Below are 14456 nucleotides of genomic sequence, written 5' to 3' on the forward strand. Positions count from 1 at the left end.
TGAAATGAAGACCTTTAGAAAATAATTGGAGGCAAAAATGATCTTGGATATGAACTGCTTTACTGATAATAATTACAATTGTAGGTACAGAAAAGCAAAAAAGAGATTCAACCTTACTCTTGTGGATTTAGTAAAAGATCCATGTGGCGCCTCCCCATTCAGAAAAAAAAAAGTCATAATATATCATACTGTGGACTAAATAAAACCTCTGCTAAAATCTGTCAGTAGTTGAGCCCACCATGCAAGACAAATACATTTCCAACACCATTGTTGTTCTACTGTTGTTCTCCACCTATCAAATAAACGTAACTGCATTCTCTAATATTTCACACAAATGTTAGCTGAATGGGGATGTATTAACTTATGAACAATACTGTATAAAATTGAGAAAAGAGAGACAGGGTTTATAAAACACACTAAGCCATGATTGTAATAAACAGAATGATTCCATTAAAATACTGCATCTACAAACACTGAGTTATGACTAGGAGAGATAGCCAGCAACTTAGGCTTTTATTAACATCATTTTGAATGAACATTTTATTAAGTACTGTATCATTTGGCTATAATAAATAACTACATAACTTTTTTAAAAAAAAAGATTTCTTTATTTTTATTGGAAAGGCAGGTTTACAAATAGAAGGCAAGACAGAAAGATTTTCTGTCAGCTGTTTTACTCCCCAAGTAACTGAAATAGCAAGAACTGAGATGATCTGAAGCTAGGAGCCAGGAGCCTCCTCCGGGTATGCCACACAGGGCTTTCAGTCATGAAAACTTTGAATAATCCTCAATTGCTTTCCCGGGTCACAAGCAGGAATCTGGATGGGAAATACAGCAGCCGGGACATGAACTAGAGCCCATTTGGGCTCTCAGTCCATGCAAGGTGATGATTTAGCCACTGTGCCATCTCATCAAGCCCAAACTAAATAGCTTTAACTAAAAAATGGATGAATTGGGCCCGGCCCAGTGGCATGGCCTAGCAGCTAAAGTCCTCGCCTTGAAAGCCCCGGGATCCCATATGGGCGCCAGTTCTAATCCCAGCAGCTCCACTTCCCATCCAGCTCCCTGCTTGTGGCCTGGGAAAGCAGTCAAGGACAGCCCAATGCTTTGGGACCCTGCACCCGCATGGGAGACCCGGAGGAGGTTCCAGGTTCCCGGCATCGGATCGGCGCGCACCGGCCCATTGCGGCTCACTTGGGGAGTGAATCATCGGACGGAAGATCTTCCTCTCTGTCTCTCCTCCTCTCTGTATATCTGACTTTGTAATAAAAATAAATCATTTTTATTTAAAAAATAGATGATTTGAAGATTACAGAGATGGGTGGGAGAGACAGAGGAAGATCTTCAGTCGTTGATTCACTCCCCAGAGGGCCAGCAACAGGGCCAGCTGCGGAGCAGATCCGAAGCGGGAACTGAACTCTCGGGTCCTCCATGGGGTGCAGGGTCCAAGCATTGGGCAGTTCCTTGCTGCTCTCCCAGGCCATCAAGCAAGGGAACTGTATTGGGAGCAGAGAAGCCAGGCCATGAACCAGCGCCCATAATGGATGCAGGCATTGCAGGCAGCAGCTTTACCTGCTGTACCTCGATGCCAGCCCCAGTAAATTTCTGTTGTAGTAAAAATAACCATACACCACTTGCCCTATTTGGCAACCCTTGAAATTCTTAAGAGTTTTGGCCCAGCCTCCATCCACCTCCCCACCTGTCTCAGAGACCCAGTGGTTCAAAAAGCTGAGTTTTCTATGCTCAAAACTCTGTGGCACTGGATAAATTTGAGATAGGTGAAATCAGCTGGGTCCACCATCTCTGCTTATAAAAATCCAGCTGCTGGCATTATCATCTTTATGTTTATAAACATTAGCATAGAGGGGAAGGCAGCCACAATCTTTGGATCATTCTCACAGCACCAGGAATATACAGATCCTTGAAGGAATTATCTGTAAGCTATGCCCCTTGAATCCCAGTACTGGGTTTCACGGCTCATCTACCTTTGCTAGTTCTGCATCCTTCCATAAGTTAAATCTTCATCTAGAAAACATACAGAATGACACTTGCTGGCATGATTATGGTTAGCATTGCATGGGAAGGTATCTGTTGAGTACTCAGAAAAATGAAGGCTAGATACTAATCATTTGAGAAACTGTAGCTATTCTGCTTGCAATCATGACTGATTATTTTCTCTGAGCCTGTGTCTTCGTTAGTTGTATTTGAATGATGATACAAGGTTGGAGTGTGAACAATAAATAATTAGGCATTCCAAATGATATCATTACTCAACCCTGTTTCAGAACTAGAGATGAAAATGCATTGCTTATCTTAAGTGTATTACTAAAGTAATGTATAATCAAAAAGCAATGGATATTTAGTTAAAAACTTATGGCAGTAGAAATCCTAACCTGAAGCTCATGAGCTAGATTGTGGCAAGTCCAAAACAAAGAATGATCCACTTCTTTCAAGGTGAAGAAAACATGTATAAATAAAAAAGTAACTTGATTCCTCACTTATAGATATCCAACAATTCAAATATTCAATTTATGATGAGTTGCAAAAAATAGACTGAAAATTAATTCATAGTCTGACAAAAATATGCTCCTTCTTGTAGAATGGACAATGTATTCAGGATTTCAGTTCTGTTGGTTTGTTTTGATCATGTGGGTTTCCACTCATTCCAAGCCAAGAGATATTTATATGCTGTTTCTTATACTAGCGTCCAGCCTGGAAAGATGTTCTTATTTCCTCTTTTCAATATTTTTGTACTCTTACATATCAATAGCTCATTAACTTGAGTATCCCATGTATTTCCTTTTGCCTTTCTGTATTCCCTTACACTCCAATGACACTTGCCATATTAAATTAATTTTTATAAATATAAGTCCCCCATTCACTTGACCTTAGCCAGAAGGCTGAGAAATGTCTCCCACCAGATGCTAATATTGTTGAGATATACACACTGTTGTCTTACCTGGTGTTTATGCTTGCGTTGTGTGCATTAAATGCTACTGTTATATTTTACATTTGCTCATATGTTATTTATAGCTCTTCCAAGCAGTTTGGCTTTATATTACCAGTATGCTTGTCTCCATCTCTCTTAAATTTCTCAAACATTATCATTTCCTTGGCTTATCGTCAGCATTAAATGAATATTTGCAGAATGCACAAATGAAAGCACTGGATTTAGAGGGATTACCATAGTGGCCTGGTAGTTTTAGCTATTTAGAGAAGTTCTGTTGAAGTTAACCTTGGAAACTACGAAGCAGTTGTATCCTTGAGAACTGTGTGGTTCTCACTGATGTGCAGTGTCAGTCATCAGTGAGAGTCCAACATAAGCAAAGCTTACGGATCTGAATGATGCTTGAATACTTACCTGCTGCAAACTCCGAGACTTGGAAGAACGGGTGTGACTGACAGCGAATCACGCAGGATGATTCAGGATGCTGAGGATGACTGCTGGCTGCGCATCATTGTGATAAGTGAAATCAGCCTTTCCAACCCCCGAAAACATGGCTTTGGGATGACCTTAGAAGGCGTCACAGACTGTTGTTTTCTGGGTGTTCATGATCACCTCATGGTCAGTTGGTAATGTTTATTTCCAAGAAAAGAGCAATAACTTTCTTATATTTTGTTGGGCGTTTGTACTTCAGAGACAAAACAAAACAAAACAAAACAAAACAAAACAAAAAAAAACAAACCACAACTGAATTTCCCTGTGCAATTCCCAAACAGACTCATAAAAGCTTGCCGGAAACTTTCATCTTTCAATGGTATTAACAAGTAGGGTAATAGAAATAGGACTTTCTGAAACTAATGATTCTGAGATACATTGTTATGACTCTGCCATCACTGACAGAAAGAGATAATTATAGCAGGTCCCAATTCGATTCATTCCCATGTACTCTTTTACAAGCTCATATTGGTATATTATTGTGAAAGATACATAAATACGGTTCATACATATGGTTGTATAAATAGCTGTTATGTTTATATTAATGCATCTCTATACTGTTATTTGTTTATAAATAATAATGTATCATATTGCACACATAAATATTTTCTGTATATTACATATGCATAAACATTTATTATATCTAACATATAACATTGAGGCATTCTGATAAGGCTGTAGATTTTACTTTTTATGCAAATAATTATATTATGAATGATGTATGTTATTCCAGTGACATTTTGTGGTGTGTACAAAATACAAAATTGCAAAATTTACACTTCAATCAGAGTAGCACTCAATGTTATGTCCAAATAATCCTGATGCAAATTGCAAGCACTGGAGAAAATATACCCATGAAATATATAGTGATTCTGAGTAAAATAAGTAAGCAGTTGTGGAAACGAGCAAGGAAAGAGCCTGGCTTGGTGATTATAAACCGAAAGCACACGATGGTTTGACACAGCCTCACAAACGTGATGGAAGTCAAAGATAAAGCCAGACATCTTGAAAACGTCCAGAGAAAAACAACATGCTGCACGTTAAGAAAATATTGTTTTGAATGCTTCAGATACGTCATAAAATCTGTGGCAGGTGTATGGTGCAGTGGTTACGTTACCACTGAGTTTGCTGGGTTGCGCACTGGAGTGCCTGAAACTCTCCTCCCTAACTGGAGTCTCTCTAATGCACACGCAGGGAGGCTGCAGGTGATGGCGAAAGCACTTTGGTTCCTAGTGCTCTGGGGGAGATCTTCACATTTTTTAAGGAAATTTATGTTTCAGTATTTTGAAAACCTATTTATTTATTTGAAAGAGAGTGCTTGCCGAGGACAGGAGCTGGGTAACTCGATCTAGGGAATCCCAGGTGATGATGTGAGGCACCTTGAGGTGCTGCATGCTGCCTCCCGGCTCCAGCATTAACAAGAGCATGACGTCAGGAGGCCGAGGCAGGAACCAAGTCAGAAACAGCCAGTACCAGAGGGGCTTTGTTTCAGAGACACGCAGGTAGCAGGACACGGAATCCCACATTCATTTTTCCCCCTAAATGAGGTATTTTCAGATTATGTTGTGAATTCTTCATGAAAGGTTGATAATGAAACAATGCAGTTCCTGGGATGTGTGTTATGTAAGTGGGATCATGCAGTTAGATTTCTTGGTGTGAACTCTAACCCTGCCTCAGTAAGCAGATTTTTTTCATCAAATGGCTTATATTGGGAAGCCAGAGTTTCTGAGTTAGCAAGGTTTTTAGTTTACCAGTGAAACTGAACCCATAAGATGTACTGAAGCTAAACTCATTTTTAAAAAAATCAAGATGGAATTTAAATAAAAAAAACTTGCCTCTGCATTTCACAAGTGATATATTAGCATCCCAAATAATGAATATTGGACTTTAGTTTCTTATTTAATTTCGATTTGTTTTCTCTCTATCTTTACCACCTGAAAATGCCAGCAGGTGAAGACGCTAACACACTCAGTGGCATTGTGAGAACAGGAGGTGATTATTGCGTGAACATTAATGCTCACATGCTAATGGATTATTGACATTTACTGACTTCAGAATAACAACCAGTAGAAAAACTGATTTATAAGTACCATCTCACCGTCTTCCCTGAGATATGAAGTTAATTTTTAGAATGAGGATATTTTATTGCTTGCTGGCCTCATACAATATGAACATAGCAATCATACACATCGGGGAAAGCAACAAAAATCACGAATGTTTGACATTTTTTTAAAGTAAACATATGTGAAGGGTACAAAACCAGAAAAGTACTGCTTAAAATGTCAGGACTGGCATGAAGGCTCAATTGGCTAACCCTCCATCTCCAAGCACCGGCATCCCTAATGCTCCAGTGAGTGTCCCAGCGGCTCTGCTTAAAATCCAGATCTGCTTGTGGATTAGGAAAGCAATGGAGGATGGCCCAAAGCCTTGGGACCCTGAACCCACGTGGGAGAGCTGGAAAAATCTCCTGGCTCCTGGCCTCAGATTAGCCCAGCTCCAGCCATTGCACCCACTTGGGGAGTGAACCAGAGGACAGAAGATCTTTTTTTCTCCTTTCTATAAACGTGTCTTTCCAGTAAAAATAAATAAGTCTCTAAAAAGTCAATCACCAGTGTGTCCACTTATATCTGAAATATGCCATTTGTTATGATAAATTATACTATAGACTGTGTTATATTATTTTATTAGGTCATCCCAAGAACATCAAGATGCAAAATTAGATTAATAGATATATGCAATTACATGAAAACTTAAAAATACTGTCCTTGCAATGGGGAAATCTCCACTGAACTTGAGCTGTGGTTATGCAATAAGGTGGAGGAATCCACCATGGTGGGAGGGTTTGGGGAGGGGTGGGGAGAACCCAAGTATCTATGTAACTGTGTCACATAATACAATGTAATTACTGAAGTTAAATAATAAATAATTAAAAAAAAAATAAAGCAAAAAAAAAAAAAAAAAAACAGAAAAAAAAAAATACTGTCCTTAATCTCTATCATTGGATGACTTGCATGTGCTGTAATTGTATCCTTTTTTCACTCCAAATATATACCAATGCATGAATATTCTAGAAACCCAATTCTAAATTTATATCTTTTTATACAAGTTAGCTGGGGCTTCTTGGCAACATTCCTGTTAATTTTGTGTTATGGACTTATCATCTCAGGTTTATGTGACTAGATTTCATTCACATTTTTCCCTGTTAACTTCTGCTTAAGGAAGAGATTCCAATCAGGAAACGTGTTAAATGACTGCAGAAGAGTCACAATGTTATTCTTGCTAGTGAATAAGTATGATGATATGCATCCATGAAAAGCAAAGCGATGATATCTCTGATACAAAATGTTTGTGTCCTTGTGTGTATGACCTGTAGTATATAAGTCTGTTTCTAGATTTTTTAAAATGTATTTCACCATAGTATTAGCAGCACTATTCACATTATCCAGAATGTGAATTCGGCAAAGATACATATTAGCAAATGATTGGACAACGAAAATGTGGTGTGTAAATTCACACATATATGCACACATGGGGTACATGCTTAGATATATGCACATATGAATATATAATGTATTATGTGTGAGATACATATTGTCTGAGTAATATATATTATTATTTATAAAAAGGAATGAGAGTGAGGCTAGCACAATAACCTAGTGGCTAAATCCTTGCCTAGCATGAGCCAGGATTCCATATACGCTCCAGTTCATCATGTCCTGTCTGCTCCACTTTGCATCTAGTTTGTGGCCTGGGAAAACAGTGGAGGATGGCCCAAAGCGTTGGGACCCTGGACCCATGTGGGAGACCCAGAGGAGGCTCCTGGGTTCCGGCTTCAAGTTGGCTCAGCTCTGGTTGTTGTGGCCAGCTGAGAAGTGAACTAGAGGACAGAGGATCTTTCTTTCTGTCTCTCCTTCTCTCTGTAAATCCAACTTTTTAATAAAAATAATGAATAAATATTTTTAAAAAGAATGAGACTGTATCATTTCCATAAAAATGGTTGCAACGGGTGGAGAATATTTGGGTTGAAATAAGCCAGGCACAGAAAAATAAACGTCACATGTTCTCCATTATATGTGGATAGGCACTTCTTTACTTTTAAAAATGAAAGAAATGCCTATGTATGATAGAATCATGACTCTATGAAGGACTATACTATTGTTGCAACGTGCGAAACATCAAGGTGGGGTGTGGGTTATTCTGGGGGCAGTGCGAATCCCAGTTTCTCTGAAATTGTGCCATAAAATTCACAAATTAAAAAAAAATTAAAGAATTCCTATGTACATCATCATTGCTGCAAATACAACTGTGTAAATTTTTAACATATTTTTATTACTAAGAATGATCTACTATATTTTCAATAAATATGACTATTTTAAAATCCATTGTCCATGAATGAAACTGACATGATTTCATTTGATTATTGTTATCTCAATTTAAACCATTTAAAATGGATTCTCTCTGGGGCTGCAGATTGGTACAGCCTCTATGGAAATCAGTATGGAGAACATTCAAACAACTCAAAATCGACATACTATATGATCCAGCAATAGCACCCCCAAAAATATATCCAAAATACTTGTTTCATGAGAAACCAACATGCACTCCTATGTTCATAGCAGCACAATCAGTAATTGCAAAAACATGGAAGCAACCAAAATGCCCATCAGCATAAGACTGAATAAGCAAGCTGTGGTTCATCTACTCCATGGAATACTACTCAGCTATTAAAAAAGCAAAATGCAGTTCTTTGTGCCCAAATGGGCCAAACTGGAAACCATAATGTTAAGGGAAATGAGCCAATCCCAAAAGGTTAGATACCACATGTTTGCCTTAATTTAAGATGATATGATGCTATGTAAAGCACGTTATTTTATGTATGTTATGTTATATGTTGTGTATAAACTAAAATTGAAATGTCAATGAGGTGACCACAGAATGTGGTTAAGAAATCGCATTTGTTTTTAACATATTGGTTACTCAATACTATATCAATTAATTCCACAACGAAGTTAATTGTTGCTGATGGTATGTTGGAGCTTTTCATTGATCGAGATGATACTCTGCTGGTTCTGCCCTCAGACCAGACAGGGTCTCCCTAAGAAGCCGAGGAACTTGACTGGACTATAAGATGCTGGACTCTATGTTTGGTATATGCTTGCAAAGAGGGAATCTCAACTGAACTTGAACTGTGGTTATGCAACAAGGTGGAGGAATCCACCATGGTGGGAGGGTGTGTGGAGGGGTGGGGAGAATCCCAGTACCTATGAAACTGTGTCACATAATACAATGTAATTAATGAATAAATAAAAATAAAATAAAATAAAATGGATTCCCTCAATATAGCAAAGTATTATGAATACTTCATTATGTTACTTCTAGATTGTTCTTTCTCTGATGTATAAATAATGGGGATCCCAAAGTCTTCCTCGAGGAAAAGACTCCTTGGCACGTGATATTATTAGGATGGTTAATATGTATCAGCTGGAGGTTCTGTCCTTGCCAGTTCAAATCAGTGTCTGGGCCAACCTGCTAACTGATTGCACATAGTGTCCTAGTTAAATTTAGGTTTAGCCAAACATGTAGTTTCCTGATCATATAACTTAATAGCTAAAACTTCTGGATTCTTCAGAAACATAATGGGTAAATGGCCAATATTCTCTTGACATGTTAATAAATGGCAAGAATGTGCAGGCTCACTATCTCCAGCAAGCTGATGTCTGCGCTGCACACATATTTTAAGATTCTATTCCTTTTCCAAACTTTTCAGAACATAATGTGATTTACTGGATTAGGCTGCCACCTGTGATATTATCAGAGTGTTGGTTGGAATGCTCGCTGCATGCCTTCAGCCCTACTTGCTTCTAATAATCATGAGAAGGCAGAGGAAGATGTCCCAAAACATGGGTCCCTACAGTCCATGACGAAGAAGAAGTCTCTCACCTCTTTCATGAGTCCCTAATGTGGGTCTGGCACATACAGAGCTGTGATGACCAATGGAGGAGTGACCCAAAGGATGAAAGATTGACTCTCTCTCTCTCTCTTGCCCCCCACATCTGTCTTCTCCCAGATGAACAGTAAACAAATCTTTCAAAGTGTTTTCACAGAAAATCATTACTTCTTTTAAAGTAACAGTCCTCAATCTACATCTGTTGCCATGAAGAAATTCCTAAAAGTCAAGCAAATCCTCCGACTCATTAATTATCATATTTAAATATAGATCTAACATAAGAAAATCTGGCTCTCTGACACCAAGACTAATGTTCTTTGTATAAAACAAAAGCTTTAACTTGGAATAATTTTTTAAATTCTGAATATATTAATGTAGGCATCATTAACATGAAAATGATATATTTTTCGTGTGTGTTTTGTTGAACTTTGAAGAACTACAGCAGCTCCTTAACAAAATTGACGTAAAGATGTGGGAGCAGAGTGTGTCCTGTTGGTCGACTATGAATGTTTTCTCTGCCCTTTTATGCACTTTTTAAACGGTGAAGAGGATATACCCACATTCTTCGAGATCTATCTACCAAAGTTGCCATTTTAAAATTCCAAAGATCTAGTTAAGTACCCCCACATTTAACTGTTATCTTCAGTAAGGCAAGATATTTTCAAAATAGAAAAATAAGTTCTGACTCCATCAAATCTTTTGCTTTATACTTTCCTCTATTTTATTCAATTTCAGATTATCCAATGCATCTAATCTCCATAAGTTAATTTCAATTGTCTAAAACTATTACTACGTCTTTCATAAATGGGACATTCAGCATCTATTGATGGTTATACATGTGTATGTGCATATTGGGGTGGAAAGTATTGTTCTTCTATTTTTTGCTTTTCACTGACACACTTTTATAATCAATGTTTATGATGCTTTCTGCACTTTCTGCAGTTTCCATTCTTAGATGCAGACAAACCAGGATTTTCTGCCCTGAATATTGTTTTTTCTTTAGGGTAAACTAGGTCAATGGCAGAATAAAGGGAAATGGCACGGGATTGGACACCGTGGTTCCAGACAAATAGGGTGGCTCATAAACACTAAATGAAGTTCATTACATGAGTCCCATCTAGTAGCAGCTATGCAAAAGAGAGACTTCCTAATGTGAGCCAAGCAAATAACATTTCATACTAACTTTCATTGATTTAGCAAATCATAATAAAAATGTCTAATTTACACCACACACACATGCACATTATTATCATCAGTATATGCACTAGAGAACACAGAGCTCATCCACAACTTCTGCTGTTAAAAAGCTCCTTTCAAAAGCAGAGACAGATGGATAAAGATAATTATCATATCACAGGGCATATGAGTTTGAAGTGTATTGACCCTAAAGAATAAAAGGGGGCTATGGCTGATGTCAATATTTATATGAAAATGCCATGTTAGCTTTCTAAAAAGTCACAGCAGAGAGCACATCATCTATCTAAATTCCTTATATGCTAGTTTTATAAACCTCTCTTTGGAGGAAGTACACACAAAGACACACACACACACATACACAATTGTGAAATGCACTTACGAAAAATCAGTTTAAAAATTAGAATATTGTTATATGTAAATCATGCCAAGCCCACATGTTAACTTATTATTTTATAGACAACCAGCCACTTCTAAAGTATTTGCCCAAGCTAACTATATCTCAATTATCTAAATATAAGTGCTATATAGTTAATTTGACATTGTTCAAATAGACACGAAACTCCTAGATATTTTGTTAATCGTGCCCTTGGTAAATATCATTCTTTATCAAGATAATTTTTTTTATCCTCAATATACTGTCAATATTATTCTCTATTCAATAATCTCACTAACTACAGTCAGTTGATCACTATTCACAATATATCAGGTATTTTTTCAAGATTTATTTATTTTGGGGCCTGACACGGTGGCCAAGCGACTAAGACCTCGCCTTGAATGTACCAGGATCCCATATGGGCACTGGTTCTAATCCCAGCAGCTCTGCTACCCATCCAGTTCCCTGCTTGTAGCCTGGGAAAGCAGTTGAGGATGGCCCAAAGCCTTGGGACCCTGCACCCATGTGGGAGACCTGGAGGAATCTCCTGACTTCTGGCTTCGGATTGGTGCAGCACTGGCTATTGCTATCACTTGGAGAGTGAATCATTGGCAGAAGATCTTTCTGTCTCTCCTCCTCTCTGTATATCTGACTTTGCAGTAAAGATTTTTTTAAAGATTTATTTATTTTTTATTAGAATATCAGATATACAGAGATGAGGAGAGACAGAAAGATCTTCTATCCACAGGTTCACTCCCCCAAGTGGCTGCAATGGCCAGAGCTGAGCCTATGTAAAGCTTGGAGCCAGTAGTTTCTTCCTGGTTTCCCATTCAGGTAAGGGTTCTAAGGCTTTGGGCCACCCTTTATTGCTTTCCCAGGCACGCATATGGGATCCCGGTGCATGCAAGTCAGGGACTCTAGCCACTGGGCCACTGGGCCAGGCCCAATATGCCGTATTTTACCAATCCTACCTTCAAGAACTGAGTACAGATTGTCTGAGAATAGATTATAGTTGGATTGCACAATAGGTGTGTTTTTCCATTGTGAAAGTTGCATGGTTTTTAAATCTCAGATCCTTGGGGATGTTCTGTGTTTTTTTAACCAACATTTACAACTGCCTCCTAGGAGCTACCAGAGTCCGTGATGTGTCAGGCACTGTGTCAGGGTCTAGGGGAACAACAGCATGCAGTGACCTTGAAGAACCTGGTCTCACATATAAGAGAGATAAAGACATGGGCGTTAGGACATTATAGCTATATGACACTGAATATGTTGATGAGCACCCAATGCTTTCAACAGATAAAGATTGTGTTGTAATCTTTATGAGTTGTTTCATAGAAGCAGTCCTTGAAAGACAAATAAATTAGATGGGAGGAAAAAAAGAGGAAGAGTGTCAGGTTTGGCATCGAAGCCCAAGGAGAGTGAGGTCAGTCACAAAATCAGTGAACTGCAAATGCAAAGTACAGGCTTGAGCCCATGGGCTTAACACTCAGCACAGACATGAGAAGCACCACTTTAGTTAAAGTTCTGATTTTATGTCAAAATTATAGTCCAACGTCCCTGTCCTGGGCAAGTTGTACTTTTCCCAGTTACTGAAAAATTGCATTCTACAGCTTTCTTCCTCCAATACTGACAAATGTTTAAATGGAAAGGGAGGTCAAAAAAGAAAATCAATGCAATTTTACATGGTTCTCATTACCAGATCAACCATGTCTTCCCGTGCATACTCAAGCTCAATATCTTGCCATGAGTAAGGATTTTGGAAGGTTGCTTGCTGGCTCAACTGTCAATGCAGGGGGAGAAAAATTAGTTTTCAGCATGTTTCTCCAAAACAATAAAAGTGAAGCAAAACCTTATGCACCACATCTATGACTCAAATTTTAATTACCACAGTGACTCCTCAACTAAACAGGGAACATTGGTTATTTCCAGTTAAAAAAAGATTTGCAATTTCTGGGGATAAGCCATGTCAAATATGCCTTCGCCTTTTATTTCATAAAAACAAACATTGGTACATGGAGATGCCGAGTGGTTTGTCCGAGGTGACAAATTAGGCTAACGCTGAACCTAAGCTTGGTTCCAGTAGAATGTGTTCAGATTCTCAGACATTGGGGTTCTGTATTTGGAATTGGTATTTATTTCATAAGGAGGAATTTAAATTTTAAATTTAACTAGTACTTTCATATTGTCACATCACTATTTCTACCTTTCTATGGTTACTTCTGATGACACTGTATTTGTTTTTCATTCCTTAAAATTCACATTCATCTTAGTAGCCCTCAGTGCTACTTACACACTAAAATAACAGGAGGGAATTTGAAAATATAATCAATGTCCAGGCTCTGTTGTCAGGACATTATAATTTAATAGTAGGCATAAATCCTAGCATCTATTCATTTAACATTCCCTTAATGCAAAATTGGTACAGTGGCAACTAACCACCCTGACCCAGAACCATAATTATGATTCAATTTTTTCCCAATCTCCTGATTGTCATGAGCTCTCTTGCTAGCTATCTATCACTAAGTAGTAATTTGCTGCTAATTATTTACTATTTTTGCACATTGGATAATATTTAACACAAGTAAATTTATTTTAAAGACACATTTTACATCTCTATGATAAATGATTAATAACACTTGCCCTAAAAATGAAGCAATGTAATAAATTCAAGGCAATGTTATAAGATATTGCTAAGGGATCATTGCATGACTGACATTTAGTGCTTGCTCAATTTATAAACTAACACATATCAGGGAATAATAAAGACAGTCATATCGATATAAGTGCTGTGTCATGCTGGATTAAGCCATTGTTTAGAGCATCTGTTCTATATATATATATAGATAGATATAGATATATAGATATATAGATATATAAGACTTCACCCTGAAATATAAATATATATATATATATATGTATATATATATATATATATATATTGTTGTGCCACAATTCCAGCATCCCACTTGAATGTTCCGGTTCATTTCTAATTCTTACTCCTACTCACGCACCTGAGAAAGCCGTGGATGATCCCTGTCACCATGTGGGTGATGCAGATGAATTTCCTTGTCCTTGTGTTAGGCTTGGCCCAGCCACAGCTGCTGTGCACATTTGGGGAAGTGAAGTAGCAGATGGAAAAATCAATCTTTCTCTTGCTCTCTGCTCTTTCTCTCCTCTCTCTCCTTGGCCTCTCTGTGTCTATTTATTGCAAAGTTAGATATACAGAGATGAGGAGAGACAGAGAGGAAGATCTCCCTTCCAATGATTCACTCCTCAAGTGACCACAATGGCTGGAGCTGAGCCAATCCAAAGTCAGAAGCCAGGAGCTTCTTCCGGGTCTCCCACACCAGTGCAGGGTATAAAAGCATTGAGCTGTCCTGGACTGCTTTCCCAGGCCACAAGCAGGAAGCTGAAGGCGGATCAGGTCCGGCATCCATATGGGATCCCAGTGCATGCAAGGCAAGGACTTCAGCCACTAGGCCACTGAGCCAGGCCCG

The sequence above is a fragment of the Ochotona princeps genome, chromosome 16, assembly GCF_030435755.1.
Source record: "Ochotona princeps isolate mOchPri1 chromosome 16, mOchPri1.hap1, whole genome shotgun sequence".
Classification (NCBI taxonomy): Eukaryota; Metazoa; Chordata; class Mammalia; order Lagomorpha; family Ochotonidae; genus Ochotona; species Ochotona princeps.